The sequence below is a fragment of the Sinohyriopsis cumingii genome, unplaced genomic scaffold (genome assembly GCF_028554795.1).
Source record: "Sinohyriopsis cumingii isolate HCF-2022 unplaced genomic scaffold, ASM2855479v2 utg000309l, whole genome shotgun sequence".
NCBI lineage: Eukaryota > Metazoa > Mollusca > Bivalvia > Unionida > Unionidae > Sinohyriopsis > Sinohyriopsis cumingii.
In genome coordinates this window covers 211,458-231,723 of record NW_028315887.1, presented here as the reverse complement: position 1 = coordinate 231,723, position 20,266 = coordinate 211,458, and the positions used below count along the sequence as shown (strand labels likewise).

The 20,266-nt window shown below is 37.5% G+C and overlaps 1 protein-coding gene across 2 annotated transcripts in view; it reads left to right on the top strand.

Annotated features, from left to right (window-relative positions):
- Positions 1-20,266, top strand: part of LOC149774358 (tripartite motif-containing protein 59-like) — a 121,445-nt gene that overhangs the window by 22,647 nt on the left and 78,532 nt on the right. Inside the window, exon 1 of one of the 2 annotated variants that reach the window (XM_089945378.1) lies at positions 9,668-9,811. The exons of the other annotated variant lie outside the window; for it this stretch is intronic. The gene's annotated coding sequence lies outside the window, so the exon portion shown is untranslated. Of the gene's footprint in view, positions 1-9,667; positions 9,812-20,266 lie in introns of those variants that run through there. 2 annotated transcript variants of the gene reach the window in all.

Below are 20,266 nucleotides of genomic sequence, written 5' to 3'. Positions count from 1 at the left end.
TTCCGGAAACGCCGTTAAATGAATTCTGGGAAACATGGAGACCAAACGATTTGATTGTAGCGAGTAGAAAGATAGTCAGAGACACACTTCAGCGGAAGTTGTTTACGTTGCATAAGGAAAAGTTTCCAACGCGTCCAGTGCCGTTATGTTATAGACCCGCGGACACACGGCGGCAGAACATTGAAGTTGAAATCCCGGGCCCGACAGCGTCGGGGACAAAAAAACAAATTCTCGTGCTGAATGATATTGTGCTCGTTGATATCAGCGTCGTCGAGGACGCGCTACGTGCTGATAAATCCCCGTGGACGCTAGGATACGCAACAACAATACATTCCTCGCAGGGACTAACCATCACGGACACAATTGTTTGGATAGTTGATAATCGCATCGAATGGTCAAATCTAGTCTATCTTGCAGTGTCCAGAGTACGAAGGATAAATCAGCTTCGAAGAATTGTTATTGACGGAGCCGATGACGGAGTCACTGACGAAGCCGGCGACAAAGTCACCATCGATGCAAGCGTCATTGATAGAAAACTCTCGGGTTACCGCCAACAGGATAAAAAAAAACAGCGGCGTTTTGATATTGATGCCGAATTAATAATCTCGCTACGACAACAACAGAATAATCACTGCGCGAGTTGCAATTGTATAATGAGTTGGCGTTATTCGGATAAAGACACTCGCCAATTTACCGTGGATAGGATCGATAACAGTCTCGGTCATGTCAAAAACAATGTGAGGTTGACCTGTCTTGAGTGCAATAGACGCAACGGCGCTAGTTAAGACCACGTGGGGGTAATTGAGTATCGTTAGGTATCACTTGTAGTTGCTCGCGTGTAAATCCGCGCTGAGGAGCAGTTGAATCCAGTCTATAGATCGGTGGTCTACCAGTTGATCGTGTTATCGTTGATATGTTATGTGTGGTAACACTCCAAATAGGATCGGTAGCCCTTTTTTTACCGCCTTCAAGCTCTCCTGGTTCATATAGATATCTAACAGTGACATCGCCAAGAATCGGCTTAGAAACGCTATTTATTTTTAATTTTCCGGGTATATACTCGTATTTAATCGCGTCGCTGGGCTTCATGTTGATTACTCGGGTAATCTCGTTATTTAACGCTGCAATTACACCTGGCAACCTTTTGACCCATTCACGAGATCGTTTTTCTTGAATGAATTCCTTCGCGTATTGATATCCAAATAACCGTTCAGCGAGAGTCCGATTGAATCGTTCAACAATTGCCTGATCACGATGTAGCGCAGTATGACCTCGTCGTATCGCGACGCTATGATGTTTCAGCGTTGATAAAACAGCGCCGCGAAATTCACTACCAGGATCAACTTGTAATAGATTTGGCCAGCGCAGAGGACCTCTTCGATAAATCCGCTCAAACGCATCGGCTACTTCAGTTGCTGACTTTGTTTTCAACGGTTCCGCTTGTTTGTATCGACTCGCAACATCAACTACGGTTAGCGCGTATTTGTAACCGTTGTCATGCGGCAGAAATAGTATATCAGCCTGATGAACTTCATTAGGTACGCTGACATCAAAGCGCGAGAAGTTGATTTGTTTAGGCGGTGGTAGATAGATTTGCCATATAGCCTGTTTGGATAACCAATTAGCCGCAGTGGTCTTTGTTACCTTTGCAGCGCTTGCAAGCTTACCAATTGCGGCCTTCCCCTTCCAGTATCCTCTCGGAGAATAATAGATGGAATCCATCGTTTTTCTTGGATGATTGTTATTAATTACCAGCGCCAATCATTAATTTACCTTTCATAGCCGATTTTACCAACCATGAGGCCAATTTTTCTTTGACGGATTTATCAGGAATAGCATTTAGCGCGTGAATTAATTTTACATCCGCGATATGACGCTGTTGCAGATCGCTACTTTTGTAAGCAACATCATGAGCATGACACGCCTTATCAATAGCATTTATCGGATACTCACCTGGATTGGGCTGATCCTGAGCATCGAGTCTAATATCTAATCGTGTTCCGGGGCCACAGTAGTTATATCCTGGGAGGTGTTTTTCTCCTGGATACTTTGCCCACGGTGTTCCGGGGAGTTTTGCCAATTTGGCTGCGATGTCACCTCCTCGCTTTTTTTTAAAACATCTCCGGGTCTAATAGAAATAAATCTAAATTTCTTTGTACCGCATTGTACACACTTACCAGTAAGCGCCGATCTGTTATTTCTTGTCGTAACGGTTGTCATATCATTTGTGCCAGTACGCACTCTACACTTCACACAATATAGATCCATAATTTATGTATAGAGATATGAATATAATTGATTTTTCGGCGACTAAAACAAGAGAACCAGTTAAGCATGTTGCAGCGTTACCAAACTCGATCCGGATGATTATCATCGGACCATCTGGATCCGGCAAGACGCAATTGTTACTCAATTTAATAATGAGATGGATGAAGTGGGATAAGTTGTATTTGGTTGCTCCTAGCGTAGATGATCAACGATGCTACGAGGTGTTGAAAGATTTCAACGAGAATGCATCAGCGATCGCTAAAAAGAATGTTATTGAGTTTATTACGGATATCAATGATGCACCGGGTATTGATGATATTGATGGCGACGTTAACAATCTAGTCGTGTACGATGATGTTATGTTAGACAATCAAAAGAACCCAGCTAGGATATTTTCCAGAGGCAGGCATAAAAACACTGACGTGATATATGTCACTCAACGATACACTCAGATTCCAAAAGTAATCAGAGATAACTGCAATATTCTTGCTGTATTCAACGGCGTTGATACACACACGCTACGAAATATTTGGCAGACATGGTGCGGCGGTGACATGGACTTTAATGTTTTTCGAAACTTTTTTAGTCATGCTCAGTCGACCCCACATGGATTTGTAACGATAAATTTACATGATCCTCGGACACGATATCGTATCGGACTTGACCAAATATTCGGTTAGTTGTAAATAATTTTCATTGTAAATAACCACTTAGCAGCAGAGGGGGCAATGACATCGACGCGGTCGTCGATGTGCTTACCGGACGCTGACGACGCTGGGGATCGGCGCGCAGAAGGTGTTAATTAAACCAAATGACGACGCGACGATCCCCCAACGACGTCGTCGTTTTTTTTTTACCAGACGCTGACGACACTAGATCGTTGAGTGCAGAAAGTAATAATTAAGCAAAATAACGATTGGACAAAATGTCCGATTCGCCCCCTCTGCTGCTAGGCCTGATCCTTGTTGCGGCTGCAATAATTTTGCGAGAAGAGAGGGGAAGAGAAATCCTCCCTTTTTTTTGCGATATCTTCCTCCGACGACCTTTTTTGCTAATGCGGAACCTACTGCTCCAGCAGCGCCCAATCCTACTGCCTTTGCAATCATGGGGGCCGCTGCAGCTATTAATCCTGGAATAGCGGCGAATAAAGGAAAAATACCACCTACTTTGATCATATCTCTGATTGCACCTATCGAGAGATTCAAGCGAATACCAGTATTTGCTGATCTGGCTCTGGTGAAATGTCCATGTTGATTTTTAGTTAACGATAGTTTGTTAGGTCCACCGTGAAGTTGATTACTTTTTAAGGTTAAACTTAAACCTCGTCGTGCTGTTGTTGCTGCATGAAGTTTTTTCACCTGACCGGGAGTCAGAGTTACGCTGACGTGATCGTATGGCATATTAATAATCACTTAATCTAAATTTAGAATTTATTACATGTTCTCTACGGGTGCGTCGATAACTCTCATTCTACCACTGATACCCTCCAGGATCATTGTTCTATCACTGAGAATAACTGCGATTGCTCTTGCTGGTCCTCCCGTGTTAATTCTGGCTTTGAAATGAATATCAACGACAGACTGCTTTACTAAATCGAGATGTTCCAGGGAAAAGTAATAGATGGGATAGAGTGTATTAAAATCTAGTTGTGATATTTGCAATCCGGTATCAATATTTTGATCGCGTCCCATAAAACTTAGTAATCGATGATACGCGCGTGCCGTCGAATAATTTTCAAAATCGATGGCTATTTCCTCAGATGGCTCCTGTTGGCCATTTATTCTCAACGATACGTTTGTTGCCTCTAATCTATCGAATATCATGTTACTATGTAATTGATCGTCTCTAATCATGCTTTGCAGGGCAACAAAGATATGTCTAGGTGCGGAAGAGCCCTGCTGTGACGCAATTCGCCAAGTAAATATTCCGTCCAAATTAACATTTTCGTTGGAGTCAGTCATTGTTGTCAACCAAGACATGATGGATTTTCCTCCTTGATTCATAAATGATAATAATTTTTCTTCTATGATCATCGATGGAACTATTGCTGGCATCCACAAGGTAATTTTTTCAAGGACAACTTTACCAGGATCACCAGGATCTCTCCAAATGGCTCTGTCATCATTGGCATCTCGAACGAAAGATATCGTATGCTTCGCTCCGTAAATAACTTTTCTGAAATGTCTGCAAAATCCAAAAATATGAGATAATGGAATTGCACAGGAGAATTTTCGTTCAGCTCCCTTCAACATATTTTTTCTTATGGCAAATCCAAGATTGTAATTGCCATTGGGGGCGATCATCGCTGAACGAATATCAGCGGGTTGGCCAGCAACGGTTACCGGTATACCAATATCAAATGGTAAATGTTCAGGGTAGTTGGAATTATCCTTGGCAAACATCATACTAGGACCGGCTGATCTGGTAAAATCATCCGAGTATCTTGCTAGACCTATGATAGTCGTTGCTATATCAACGTTGTTCGTAATTGATTCAATCTCTCTTCCATCAATCATGTAAGTGGCATTCTTGAATAATGCCATGATACCATTATTGACAAACCCAACACCAAAATCCGCATCGTAGTTGGTACCATCAGCTGCCTTTACAATTTTACCAACAAATTCGATATACGCCTCAGATGGAAGAAAATATCTTGTTGTATCGTGGACTTGAATTTCCTTCCGATTTCTTGAATCTGGCTCAACTACATCGTACGAGAAATACTGAAAATCTCGCACTGATGTGTCCCTACCTACTGGCTCGTCCATATCAAATACTTCATTTGACACTTGTGCGAACATTTATTACTAATAATATCGTTTAAAACGAAGACCACTACCTGAAACAAAACTTGTATTTGCTAAATTTGTATTAGCAACATTCTGTGCTGGATTTATATTAGCAACTTCCTGCACTAGATTTGTTATAGCAGCTTCCTGTGCTAGATCATTTATTTTTTTATTTGCCGCATCATTTATGGCCTTACTGACTTCAGGTGGCATTTCTCTGGTAATAGGTAATTTAACAGGTTGCTTTTTACGTACTAAACTTAATATTTTATTTTTGATAGCGTTGAAGCCTTTACTGGCCAAATTACCGATACCAGAAATGGCAGTCTCACCTATCTTTCCTATCGCTTTCAACCCAAATTGCTTAATCACGGGTCCAATTTTAGGTATTACTCGCGTGACAAGACTTCCAACGATATCGCCGAATCCATTGCCGTGAATATATTTGTATACTGGCAATCGAGAGTTTACTATGCGGACCTGATTAGGTCTGCGCTGATGTTTATGAATAATCATATTATTTCAATTGTGTTGATTTAATCGATGAGTTCATCGACAAACTCCTTGTAAATGTGAGAATCGATGATACCACCACGGAATAATCGCTGACAAATATCTGATGCTTCGTTGACTATCTCACGGGAGTTATTTCCGGCTCGTTTTCCTCCGATTAATACTTCGAGGCGAGATACATCGTTGACAACACTATCGGGACAAACTGAATATCCGCTTCCTGTTTTTTTTGTTTCTGGAGATTCCAATGGCGTTACGTAGAATAAATCGTCTGACGGCGATGAAGATTTCTTCTCCTCTGCTGATCCTGGTGATGTCCCTGACGATGTCAGTGGTGAATATATTTCTGGTGGAGATGGGGGAGTCCCAGCCGGGTGTCTTTCTAGTTTTTTACCCTCAGGATCGTATAATAAATATTTCTCAGTGGGACCCCTGTAGTTTGACGCTGTTGGTTCCACAGGTGGGGGTCTCCAAGAGGGGAATGCAGAAGGTTCCCTTGGATATAATGTAGGAGAGAAAAGAGGAGAGTGGTGAGGATCAAAGGAAAATGATTCAGGACTATCACTTTTAGGCGGTGAACCTTTATCTTTAGGTGATGAACTTTTACTTCTAGGTGGCGAAATTGTCTTTCTCGCACTCGCAGTTCTATATTGAATAACATCTGATGAAAATTTTCTAAAATTTTCATCATCATATTTTACTGGTTTTTCTATACTACCAAAATACATCATTGCTAGCCAATCAATTTCGTCAATTTTATCAGCATCAATATCTTTTCGCAAAAGTAATCTTTTATTTTCCGGAGAATTATCCGCAGCCATTTGAACTGTTGAATCATAGTTGCGAGTTAAATGCAACATGTTTTTATCCAAATAATTTTCAGCAGATATTCTAGGACTAAGAACAAACGAACTACTAGCCGGTGATGGTACATATTCGGGAACAATTATTGGTTTATCACTCTGATCTTTTTTCTTTCTTGATTTTCTTTCTTTTTTCTGTGGTGGAATATCTTCCTTTGGTCTAGCTCCTAATTCCTCTGGTTGAAATATTGGCTCCTGTGGTTGAATATCTTCCTGTGATGTTTCTTTTCTCCCTCGTTTTTTAGTTTTTTCCTTCTTCTCCTGTTGTTTTCTTTCTTTTTCCAGTTGTTTTCTTTCTTCTTTTTCCTGTTGTTTTCTTTCTTTCTCCTCTTGTTTTCTTTCGTCCGCTACTTGCTTATTATATCTTTGTGTATCTCTTGCTGTTTCTAAAAATCTTCTGTAACGCGGATCCGCTGTCTTCCTTATTGATGTTGTTTGTGTGTAAATTTTATATACCATATCGTACCAACTATCGCGAGTTGCATATCTTTTTTTTCCCACTGCAGTCAAAAATTCAGTTCGACTACTAAAATATTCCTCCGCAAATTGGCCAATCTCATCTATATTATACAATGTCGAGAGGGGCTGCGATATTATTTCCCATCCCTCATCGGTGAAATTTTCTCTTAAATTATCGATATTAAACTTCCCTTTTATCATTGCGATTTTTCTTCCTCCCGGTTTTCCATCTCCAGGTTTTCCTCCATCAGTAATTGCAAGTTGTTGCGCCGCTGCTGCTATTGCTAATCGCTCGGGTAATGTTCGTGATTGATCCTCAATACCTTTCAACATAGGAAAGATTCCACGTTTTCTAGCATCTGGATCTTTTTCGTCGCCATATACAACCTGCTCAATTGTTCCGGTCACTGGCTTCAACCATTTTGCCGAAGTTTCTGAAATTCCATGTTGCATATCTTCGTAACCACGAACATTTTTCTTAAATAATTGTTTTGTCGGAATAAACTTCTTTAATGCCGCTAATTGCTCTCGCGCTAATCTGGCCGAATGAGGTTCTCCAACTGTGCTAACTTTTCGACTCATCTTATTTTCAACTATATTGTTTTATTGTGAAATAAAATTAGTATCCGCAGTCGGAATTTGCAATCACAAACAAATTTTACCACCCCCCCCCAAAAAATGCTGTTTTTTTTATGCCTAAAAATGCACTTTGGGTTGAAATTTTGCGGATTAATTTGCGCAGGAGGGTTTATTTTTGAAATCTGAGGCTTCTACGGAGAAAGTTTGTGTGGGAGGGTTAAAATTATCTGAGCCACCTGGTCTGTACGACTTCCCTGCTGCTAGAAGTCATATGTAGTTGATGTGGATATTTCTGTACCTGTTCAAATTCGAATACAATTAGTGTGGCAAACACATGGGGAACTTTCTGAGATGCTCACAGCTAGGATTACCACTTTAGCAGGTATGCTGTTCTACATCTTGATTCCTAAAAGAAACTAAACATAACTTGGAGAAGAAGACTCTGATGAAAGCGTGAATGCTAAGCTGTTAGAAACATAGAATATAAAACATTGAACTCCATACGTGTGAGGTATGAAAGGAATGTGTCTGTACAAATTTTGTCCTGAAACGTATGTTATCAAAACTTAAATAGTTGTTACATGTCGGTCAAGTAAATATGATTTCCAATGTCTGATAAGTGAGTATCATGAACACAACACCGAAACGACCTACTACGTATTATGATGAAATGGTCTAAAACAAAGCAAAAGAAAAAAGCAAAACCAACAAGCTTAGTAAAAGCAACAATGTATTGTTCTAAATTACAAAAGGAACATTTAAGAGGAACTTACAGTATTATGAATTAAATCCCAAACGATCCTAAGAATTCTATTACTAGAGTTTTCCGAATGATTTTCAAAATTGAATGTGCTAATATACCAATAATCTTGAATATGGTGATGTACCAGCACCGTTAATGTATAATTCAGATTGTTATTGAATAAAATTCACAATAATTCCAAAACAGTGTTTTAGTCAAACATGAAAATAAACACTATGTAATTCCTTCAAATTATATTAGAAAAAAACTAAAAATAATTCTTTAGTTTGGTCCTAAGATAGGAATGAATAATTTTATTTCCCACAATTTTGTATAAAAACCTAAGATACAATAAAATGACCAAAAGGTGGATCACACATTCGATTCCAAAATATTATAAGTTTATGAACAAGGATAGACCTTGAACAACTACAGCATCAGTAAACAACTTTTTTATAACTTGCGAACAACACGAACAAAAAGAATAATCAGGTAGGCCAAATACTAACCTAATTCGGGACAAAAGTTAAAAGTATAACACAGATTAAATATACATAACAATGCTCATACTAAATTGTCTTCCACTTGCCAGGTCATATTCTATAACTGTTATGTTCACCTGTACGGTTTCTATCTACTTTAATGACATTGCATGTCGTATCCAAAAATATTTCAGAATATGCAACCATTGATCGGATGCCAATAACTCAAAACCATTTAATATAGTCTAATAGAGCATTATATTTAATTATGGTGATGTTATGTAATCCTAAACGGATCTAAAGGTAGATTGATGGTAAAATTCGTGACAGTCTCTTTTTCAGTTTATCATCAAATTCCTCCCACTGCTTGCCTTGTTTAGTCATCCATCTCATATTAGAGTTTCTTTACTTAGCCCCATGTTTGGACCTGTTGATCTTGTGAATGCTTACTTACGGTACAGTTGATTTGATGACGCAGAAAAAGGTGGACTGTACATGAAAGTGTTAGAAATGTTTGTTAGCATGGTCCCAAGGGTAAGGGATAGCTTCATGCGTTATAATGATATCATCGTATGGTTCAGACTAGTTAGGATTATTAACAAGAAATTTGAATATATCTAGTGTAAATTGCCAATTGCGCCATAACCTTTTTGTTTATTCTGAAATAGCCTTCATAACACATGCAGTTGTTGTCACAAAACGGAATGTGTGTGATTCGTGTTTTTGAGAGAGTGTTTTAAAAGTGCCGAAAATTGATACCTAATTATGCATAATCAATCATATTGAACAAAAGGCTATGGAAGGACATGTATCGACTTGGATAAAACTGAAAGTGTGATAGGTACTTTTACATCGTATTTACTACGTAGTTTAAAAGGCTCACTATAAATATTAGCTACACTAAATGATTCAAATGTATTTGCTAGTGCCCCTTAATACCAAAGTACACTACACTACAGTACGATATGTTAACACTGTGAATTTATCAAGATGTCCTAGTGCTCTTTAATACCACAATATTATCAGCTACAGTAAGATATGACGTTGACATACACTATGCAAGATAAACTATAAACTAGACAGGATGATCAACTGAATTTTGCCACGATTGGGGTAAGTTATATTGAATTCTGAAAGATTTTAACCCTAAGTTTGAAACGTTTAAAAGGACACTGAACTTCTAATTGATTAAATATCATAGTCGACTGTAACTATTGTGGGACGTACGGTCACGTTTGGTAGAAGGTCCTCAAAGCTAAATCTCGGAGAACAAGAAATTAACTAATGCTTCATTTTTACCGACCTGCATTCAATAGTATGTTAAATTTTAATATCACATAGTAATTTCATTATTCAGTTCCATGTACCATTATTTATGTCTGATACTGTGAATAATTGCCTGGTTATTACTATGAACAGATATTGTTTATTTATCAATCTTGGCTGTAAAAAGGATATGATACGTAATAAAACGTACACCATTTTCTTTTTGAACATCAAAGTTTTATGGGTTAATTTTCTTAGCAAAATTATAAGTTTGATATTATATATATATATATATATATATATATATATATATATATATATATATATATATATATATATATATATATATATACATAATCTTGTTTATAATTATTTATCTTTCTTGCATACCCTGAATTCTTCTTGCAAAGAAGTTGTTGATGGTTGCGCATAGATTTTTTTGCAAATTGTTTTTTTCTTCTTTTATGTACAGCTTTAATGCATACACACGCAATGCCTATAAACAAATGCACAAGGATAAGTCTTAATTATGCATACCGAGATTAAGCACTGTATACTTGGTAGCAAAGAGTTAATGAAATGATCAATTTCAATTTAAAATTGATTATTTTTCAGAAATTCAATCAACATATGTCCTGTTAAATGTATCGTACAAATGTGTTAGCTTATTCGCACAATTTTAATTAAGTCATCCAGCAAACACGTTGTTTGCTATTATAACAGGCTTTATGCATTGCGTGATGAAACTTGATTATAAAGTATCTCATGCAATTTGAACATATTACAACAGTGTGTAATTAGTTGAAATCAACAAAGCAGTGTTTGATGATAAACCTTGTGATTCCGTTGCATATTTGTCTGACGCAATCAACCTTTACAGACTCTTCATGTAAAGAACACGTATTACTAAATAACAATTAATATGCATTGTAAATTCTAAAGAAAAGAATTTACATAATTTTCCCCCATTAAGACATGACTATAAGATTTCATTTTTAGTGATTTCATAGGAAAGTAAACATACATATTTTCATTATCAAAAATGTGGACTAAATTTCCCGTCTGCGTTGGTTCGAATCTCTGGCTCGGCTAACGCGGGTACTTGGGAAAGCCTGCCAGTAGCGTCTCGTGGGTCGGCGGTTCTTCCCTGGGTTTTCCAGGGTTCTTCCTCCACCAGTTATTCTGGCAGCCATGTAATACCCATCTTGTGATGACAAATGGCGTTATACCATACAACAGCAACAACATTACTTTTCCCATGCATAACTGAGAACCTGAATTAAAATCTAAGACATGACATTCATGTTTATGCCTCAACTTTGTTCAGAAATTCAACTAAGTTGACCTTGACCTCAGCCTGGAGTGGCTAAAGGCAACAGGTGAAATGGGATGATCTTGAAGAAATTACGAAGTCCACCTCAGCATTGAACAGATAAGCTCTGTCATATAACATGAGGACCTGCTTTGCAACAAAAACTAGGGCATTGTTCATGATTGTGTATGATTTCCAAATTAATCACAATGAAAACTTTCCAGTTAGAATGAAATGGGATAAGGAAGATAAAAACACTCTTGTGTCAGCCCTGCAGAGATTCAACGTCTTTGTATCAGACATGTTCTGTAATGTTCTATAGAATACTGCTACAAATGAGCTAGACAACGTACAGCTTAACACTTTTGTCAAGGAAAGACCATTGTCTCTGATGATGGTCCTACATAACTCACGTTCAAACAGCCTTTACACAAATTCAAAAGCAATGAGTATCTCATCCTTTTGTGAAGAATAAAAGTAACCAAGGTAAAATACACCACTCAGAAAGCAGATAGGCCCTTGTTAGAATGTTCTGCCTGATAATAGAAGACCAACTGCTAGCAGTGTCATTTGGTAAACATTCATGAGGTACGAACTTTGGTGAATTGACAGTTGCATTTGCCGAAATTGACATTCATGCGGGAAGGCCCTTACCAAGACCGATGTTATTTTTTATCAGTATATAGAAATTTCAGTCAAGGCTTGTACCAGGAAGAAACGTTCTAAATATTCTCGTCTGATAAGAAGATTAGTTGAAGATATATATGTACCAGATCCCAATAATTGGATTGATTTTCGTGCAGTGCCTGCCTAACAAAACTGATCGTGTATGCATCGTTTTTAAACCTTCATCTCGCAAATGCACATACAGCCACTAATACAGAGAATGATGTTGTATTAGCACATGATACGTATGTACTGTGCTACTGATAGCACACTTCCACAAAAGTGAAGTGCAGAAAGATATCTGACCAAGTCTTTGAAGCCGTACTTTCTTTCCCATGACAAGATAATGCATTCTATTTTCCTGGCCATTGCAAGAGGACTGCGTGGAAAGATTTCAACACAGACAGTCACATTCTCAAAAACCTTCAGAAAGAGAACTGACTCAGCAAACTGAGTGCATTAAAGATTCTATACAAGTTGTACAGTGTATCAAAGATAAACAGCTGTGACCAGGACCATATTAAACTGTTTTGCAAATGGAAAGTACCAGATGCCCCGCCTCCATGAACTGATGTCCAACGAGGATACTAGCTAAACATAGTAAGGGTGCATCCACCAATTCACAGCCTCTCATATCATTACCTGCTTCCATGGACGAAAAAATGGAAGATTAACAGTTGTCATCAAAACTTGTATCACTTGCTCTAATACTTAGCTCGTACAAGGATAATATATTATGTTAGATGCACAAAGAGATGCACATCTGTTAATTGCAAATACATGATGGGAAAAGTGGAATGCACTGGAGCTTGCAAGTGTGCAGACACTGGCACTCTGGCATTTGTGGCAATAAATATGGCTGAAAAGAATACTGTTCATGTTGTGAAAAGGAAGTGTTCTGCTCATTTATATATATATATATATATATATATATATATATATATATATATATATATATATATATATATATATATATATATATATATATATATATATATATATATATATATATATATATATATATATATATATATATATATATATATATATATATATATATATATATATATATATGTGTGTGTGTGTGTGTGTGTGTGTGTGAGACATCATTTTTCGAAACTATTGTGCATAGCAGCTTCAACACAGATACAATAAACATAGCAGTATTCTGGTTTGTTCTGTGTGAGCAGCAGGGAAGTCGTACAGACCAGGTGGCTCAGATAATTTTAACCCTCCCACCAAACATTTCTCCGTAGAACCCTCAGAAAGCAGAAATAACGCCTCCTGCGTAAATTAATCCGCAAAATTTCAACCCAAAGTGCATTTTCGGGCATAAAAAAAAACAGCAATTTTTGGGGGGGGGTATTGTAAAATTTGTTTGTGCCATAATTGAATTATGGTGGGTTGCAATTTTATGAGTAAATCTGATCAAGACCAACTCGATATCTACTACGAGGATCATGAAGATTAATCGTGACAAATCCGTGCGGAGTTGCCTGAGCGTGACTAAAGAAATTTTTAAACTTATTTATATCCATGTCGCCATTGCACCAAGTTTGATGGATATTCCTTAGCGTGTGAGTATCAACACCATTAAATACCGATAAAATATTACAATTATCTCTAATTACCTTTGGAATTTGCGTATATCGCTGCGTCACGTAAATCACATCGGTGTTCTTGTGTCGGCCACGCGAGAATATCCTAGCTGGGTTAGTTTGCTTATCCAGCATCACATCATCAAAAACAACAAGATTATTAGTATCGCCGTCTAAACTTTCCACTGATGGAGATTCATTAATATCCGTTATAAATTCTATTGTGCCATCCTCAGTTTTATCGCTAAATTCCTTTAGTACTTTATAACATCGCTGATCATCAACGGACGGCGCAACCAAATACAATTTATCCCATTTTAACCATCTCATTATCAAATTTAGCAACAATTGCGTTTTTCCAGAACCAGATGGTCCAATAATTATCATTCTTATCGAATTCGGTAATGCCTCGGTGTGCTTTACTTGCTCGCGTTTTTTCGTGGCTGAAAAATCAATTACATTCATGTTATTAGAATATTATGGATTCATATTGTGTTAAGTGTCGCACTCGAACTGCTACGCTAAATCCAATCGAAGTTGTCACGCGCAACAACAGGAATGCAATTAAGGGAGAATGTGCGGTTTGTAAGACAATTAAGTTTAGATTTGTAAAAAAAAAAGTAGAACCGGAGGAGACATCGCAACCTCCTTAACAAATCTGCCTGGAGCTCCCTGGGCGAAATATCCCGGAGAGAAACATTTACCAGGATATAATTACTGCGGACCTGGTACAAGGCTAGATATAAGACTTAACGATAATAATCAACCAAATCCTGGCGAGGATCCAGTAAACGCCATCGATAACGCATGCTACTATCACGATCTTGCATATCGCAGCGGAGATTTACAACAAAGACATCTTGCTGATATTAAATTAATTCACGCAATAGATGCTATTCCTGATAAAAATTTCAAAGAGAAATTGGCAACTTGGTTAATAAAAGGAGCAATGAAAGGTAAATTAGTACTAGGTGCTGGTAATTTATAATGGAGCAAATATATTATTCTCCGCGAGGATTTTGGCGAGGAAAATCAGCAATAGCCAAACTTGCTAAGGCAACAAAAGTAAAGCAATCTGTCGCTGAATCGTGGCTATCGAGGCAAGCAGTCTGGCAAATTTATCTTCCTCCGCCTAAGAAAATATCATATGCGAGTTTCTCTGTCAGTGTTCCTAATGAAGTCCATCAGGCTGATCTTATGTTTCTTCCTTACGATACCGTTGACGGAGTTACATACAAATATGTTCTGACGGTTGTTGATATTGCAAGTAGGTACAAGGAAGCGGAACCGTTATCGAATAAAACAGCAACAGATATTGCTAAGGCGTTTAGCGAAATTTATTCACGATCTCCATTAACATGGCCGAAGCTTCTCCAGGTTGATCCAGGTCGAGAATTTCTTGGCGCGGTTACTTCACTGATGAAAAAGAATAATGTTAAAATCCGTCGCGGTATTGTAGGTGTTCATCACAATCAAGCTATCGTTGAGAGATTCAATAAAACTCTTGCAGAACGATTATTCGGATATCAGTACGCGAGAGAATTTATCCAAGATAAACGATCTCACGATTGGGTAACAAGATTACCTCACGTGATTAACGCACTAAATAATGAAGTAACACGAACGATATCAATGAAACCCGCAATTGCAATTACAAAAACAAAAATACCACTAAAGCGAGATTCTACTATTCCATCTGTGCTAGGTAGCGTTATTGTAAGGTATTTATATAAAGAAGGAGAAGCCGAAGGTGGCAGAAAAAGAGCAACTGATCCAAATTGGAGCGTTACAACGCATAAAATATCAGCTGTAACAAGATCATCAGGAAGGCCAGCGATTTATTTTCTAGATTCACTAGCGCCACAACGCGGATTTACCAAGGAGGAATTACAAGTAATTCCAAAAGATACTCAATTACCGCCATCTTCGTTAATGTGAAATTTAATCCTACCTAACTGAGATAATTTTCTTACTCGAGACACGGCTAGATAAACTAAATTTGACCAGGAAATTCTATCATCGACGATCCAAACTTGACCATCTACTGTTAATCCTTGTGACGAGTGAATCGTTGCTGCATATCCAAGTTTCCACGGTGATCTTTCTGCGTTTATTGCATCATTGACAAGATTAATATCAACGAAAATAATATCATTCAAAACTAATATTTTTTCTTCTCCGCATGGCAAAGTAACATTAATATTTTGTTTTCTAGTATCAGCGGGCCTGTAGCATAACGGAACCTTCAACGTTGGAAATTTCTCACAGTGAAGCTTAAATAGTATTTCCTGAATAGCATCGCGAATAATTTTTCTGCTAGCAACGATCAAATGATCAGGACGCCACAAAGTTAGAAAATTATCCATCGAAGTTTCGTCGATTATTTTTCTCATCACATCACATTGAAACTTATTAGGTTGCAACCGAATCATTTTTTTAAACTCGGTCAGTAAAATATCATTAGATCTATAATCAGCGTCAATTTCTTCATAATAATCTACAAAATTTCTAAGCCACCTGTGAGGAGATTCACCATCAATAGGATCAGGTTGGCCGTGATCGCCGCACATTATTACTGCGGTGTTTTTCTCTTCCAACCAACTTAGGAATGATTTTAGTATAACTAAATTTACCGTGCAAATTTCATCAAATATTATAATCTTGTTGATATATTTATTTCCCATTCGAGCCGGATCCCACAATCCACCACTATATTTGAAATAACTGTGATAAGTACAAGAATTAACGCCACGTTGTTTTATTTCTCGCGCTAATCTATGAGTTGGAGTCAACACGATCATATCAGATTTTGAAAATAAGTTTATTGCTCGTGTTGTTTTACCACTACCGCCAGGACCATTTAGGTAAACGAATTTGTTTCGTGAAATTGGATCGAACACTGATACTGCTGTTGATACTTCATCGCATTGGTCTTTATGAAACTTATCGCAATCTTCTACATCCGCGTCCTCACAATAATCTAGAATATCCTCGTTTTTTATTCTCCAAGTTCCCCAGGAACCATCGGTGATTAAATTTTCCAATCTACATTGAAATTTCTTATTGATATAAAATGAATCCGTTGCAACCCTTACCGCGATATCAGAAAATTTATTTATCATCGACAGCAAATTAATACTCACATAAGCGAGCATTGATGATCTTAAATGAGTATACTGTGCTGATTCTCCATCAAGATAAGTTATCACTGTACCTAACTTCGTTCCATCAATAATAATATTTTCTCTGTTGCAAAATATTCCACGCGACACTGTATCAGCAATAATAAAATCCATCTCAGCATCATTGATAAATAACCTAGCGTGTCTGTGTTTATGATCAACTGATCCTCCTTGAGTAAATTTACCAATTATTTTTCTTCCAATATCTTTCGCGTTCTCACAATCTGTCGGCAACCACACCTCGGTCTGCTTTCTATACGATATAATTGCTTCACTTACCGTCAGTGATATTAACATCGACGAATCTAGCATATATCTCAACAGCACTATGGGGACCCATCTTCGCTGAGATAAATGCCGACCAAACCAAATATAACAAATTTTATGCAAATTCTCAGCAAGTTCGAACGAAGTAACATGAGCGAATCCTGTCATTACAAAATCGGGTAACGGTCCGTTAATTGCCACTCTCGTCATCTCGTTGGTAGGATGGCCAAATTTAGCAAAGTAATTTGCACAATCACCATACCCAAGGAAACTTCCAGGATAGCATGCGCTCATATCAACGGAAATCATATCTTCGAAATAATATTTGGTATTCCACAATCCTCCATGGCCGTATTCGATACAACTAAGTTGAATATCATTGAGAAATTCATTTCTTGTAGGTTTCCACGAATTTCTCTCTCTAGCAGCGTGAGCAGCAACAGACGGAACAGTAAAGCAATTTGTCAGTAACTGATCTGGATTAGACGAATACTTCTCCGCGATATTTTTCATCGATTCATGTAATATTTCATCTCGGTAAATATCTCCGCGTGGTAAGATAAATTGATCGTATCTTTCTTCGCTAGAAAATAACCAAATCGATATTGGATCGGACTTGGCTAATAGTTTGATAAACCTAAACATTGCATCGGAACTATCTTTGGATTCCACGGGATAAAACTTAACAACACGATCTCGCGGGAATATCATTACCGACTGACTCCACGCATGTGAATTATGATCAACAATTTCGATTGGTGTTCCTCGAGAATTATACGGCGATGAATATAATATTTCACCCGATAGTGTTTTAACCGTAATAGGAAATTTAAGTTTCTTACTTAACGCAGCAACATCATCGATTGATGCGCCATCAGCAACTGTCTTTGCCCATGAATTAATTTTATCCAATCTCAATTGAGTCAGACCAGATCCGCGACGGGCATTCCTCATATGTTCGATAACTCGCTCAGCTACGCAGTTTATTTTCGGAGATTCCCTCATCGCAGGTAGATTTTTCACATCAGGATTATTATTCAGCCGATAAATTCCATAGACAACAGCACTAGAAGGATACGCCCTAGCATAATAAGGACCATCAATCCCCAGCAGCAATCCCGGTTTCGAATTTTTATCAAGAACAACATTTTTCTTACCGCCACGTACTGGATCTCGTTTATCACGAATAATCCAAATGTCATCGGGCATTTGTGCAATAAATTTTATTCCGAAAATAAATCTCTCTTCTTTGTGTGAGTTTTTTATATGTTCGATTATCTTCTTCGCTCGCTCCAGATTCATCGTAGCATCAACAAAGTTAGTTTTCCAAGTTGACCAGGTATGAATCGCTCCATCATCAAAAAATTCCTTCTTCGCACTATCAACTTCAGGAATGATATATTCTGCCTCATCGAGATCAAATAAATCCATTATTATATTTTAGACAAATATCTAAATATAATGAAGCAATGCGCGTGGATAACAGTTGGATCAACAAAATCATGTAACAAATCCTGCAGAGGTGAATATTGTGGCGCTCATATATACGAAATTCGACGAGGTAACAAAGGACCACAGCGATGTTTAGTTTGTCAAGTTGGCATTCGAGGAAAGACAAGATTATGTTTCTCCTGTGGAGGAAAGAAATATCGTGAGTTACGAAGATATTATGAAAAAAGATCCTCCTCGGTAATAAAATGCGAAGAAGATTATATTAATCGTTTCAAAGCAAATTTCGATTTAAACAAAGAGAATATCATATATGGAAATGAAATCAGCGATTCCCATGAGTGAATATAAATCGCATCCCATCATCGAAGGTTACGAAGCATCTGAGGATGGTAATGTCAGAAACATCAAAACAAAGAAACGTGTTGGTAGTATTTGTAATTCGGGATATCTCAAATTTACAGTCCATAAAAGAAATGAAAGAACAGAATGTTATTCGAATCATAGATTTGTGTTCGAATGCTACAAAGGACCAATAGAGAGAGGACTTGTTATCGACCACATTGACGGTAATAAACTTAACAATAAACTTTCCAATCTGCGCGCGGTAACCCAGAGTGAAAATTCAAGATTTGGTAATAACCGTGGATTTCCTAATTATTCGAGGACTGTTAAATCAGTGAATCAGGCAACAGGTGAGGAAATCGCGTTTACATCGATGAGTGCAGCAGCAAAACATTTCTTTATTGACTCGCATTCAGTAAAACGAGTGGCAGAAGGAAAATACAACGCAACATTTTCTTATGATGCTGATTCGTGGATCAAATTCTCCTATGTACCAATAATATTTGATTCGGAGAGTGACGAAGAATAATTGAATATCTCCGCAAAACAAAAAAAAAGATTAATTTTGAAAATTTCCCTGGATTTTATTTATTTTTTTCCCCCAGAAATATTTCTGGGATACAGATTTGGAAAATCTCACTTGCGATTTAAAAATCAGAGATTCTCACGATTTCACCAAAAGATTGATACTCACAGTTTCTCCTCGTATATCAAGTAAATTTCCTTTCTGATCCGTTAGTTTGAAATTTATTCTTGACAAAAATCGATTATGACATCGCAGGTAAAACGGATTCATTGGTTCCTTGATTATCAAATAACCGGGAGATGCGCTAGGTGAAAATGAATACAATATAAAACCCTGATTCGCTTGATTCGACACTGACGAATCAACATTATAGCTACCCTCGACAACGTCCGCGTGAAGATAAATCGCGATAACTTCCGTTATATTAACGATACCCGGCGATATATGTCGTCCACCTTTGTCAGGATCGTTATTGTGTTTAAGAATTAATTCTGAATGTACTTTTTTGGTCCATGCGGCATGTAATTTCGGAAATAAATCATCGATGGTATCAGTGACGGATTTTCTCATCGCATCAAAATCAGAATTAGGAAATTTAAATTTTGGCAGTGTTTCCTCGGTTAATTCAAATACTCTCATGAATTTTTGTTTCTCACCCGAGTTCTTGATCAACTCGAATTTGCTAATAGGAAGAACATATTCGGCAATTGATATATCGTCGACTATCGCCCGAATAAACATATCATGATAATATTCAATATCATTCGCAAGTTGATTTAAAATTTTCACGTGCTTTATAATTTCGCTACATGAACTAGATTTATTTAGGATGCATTCATGAAATGATCCTCGCAATAAATTTAATTGTAATTCGTGTTCTTGAATAAACTCGTCTAATGTTCTTCTTACCAAGATACCGTCTATGGGGGCTATTATCCTGTTAATGTGGGTAGCGTC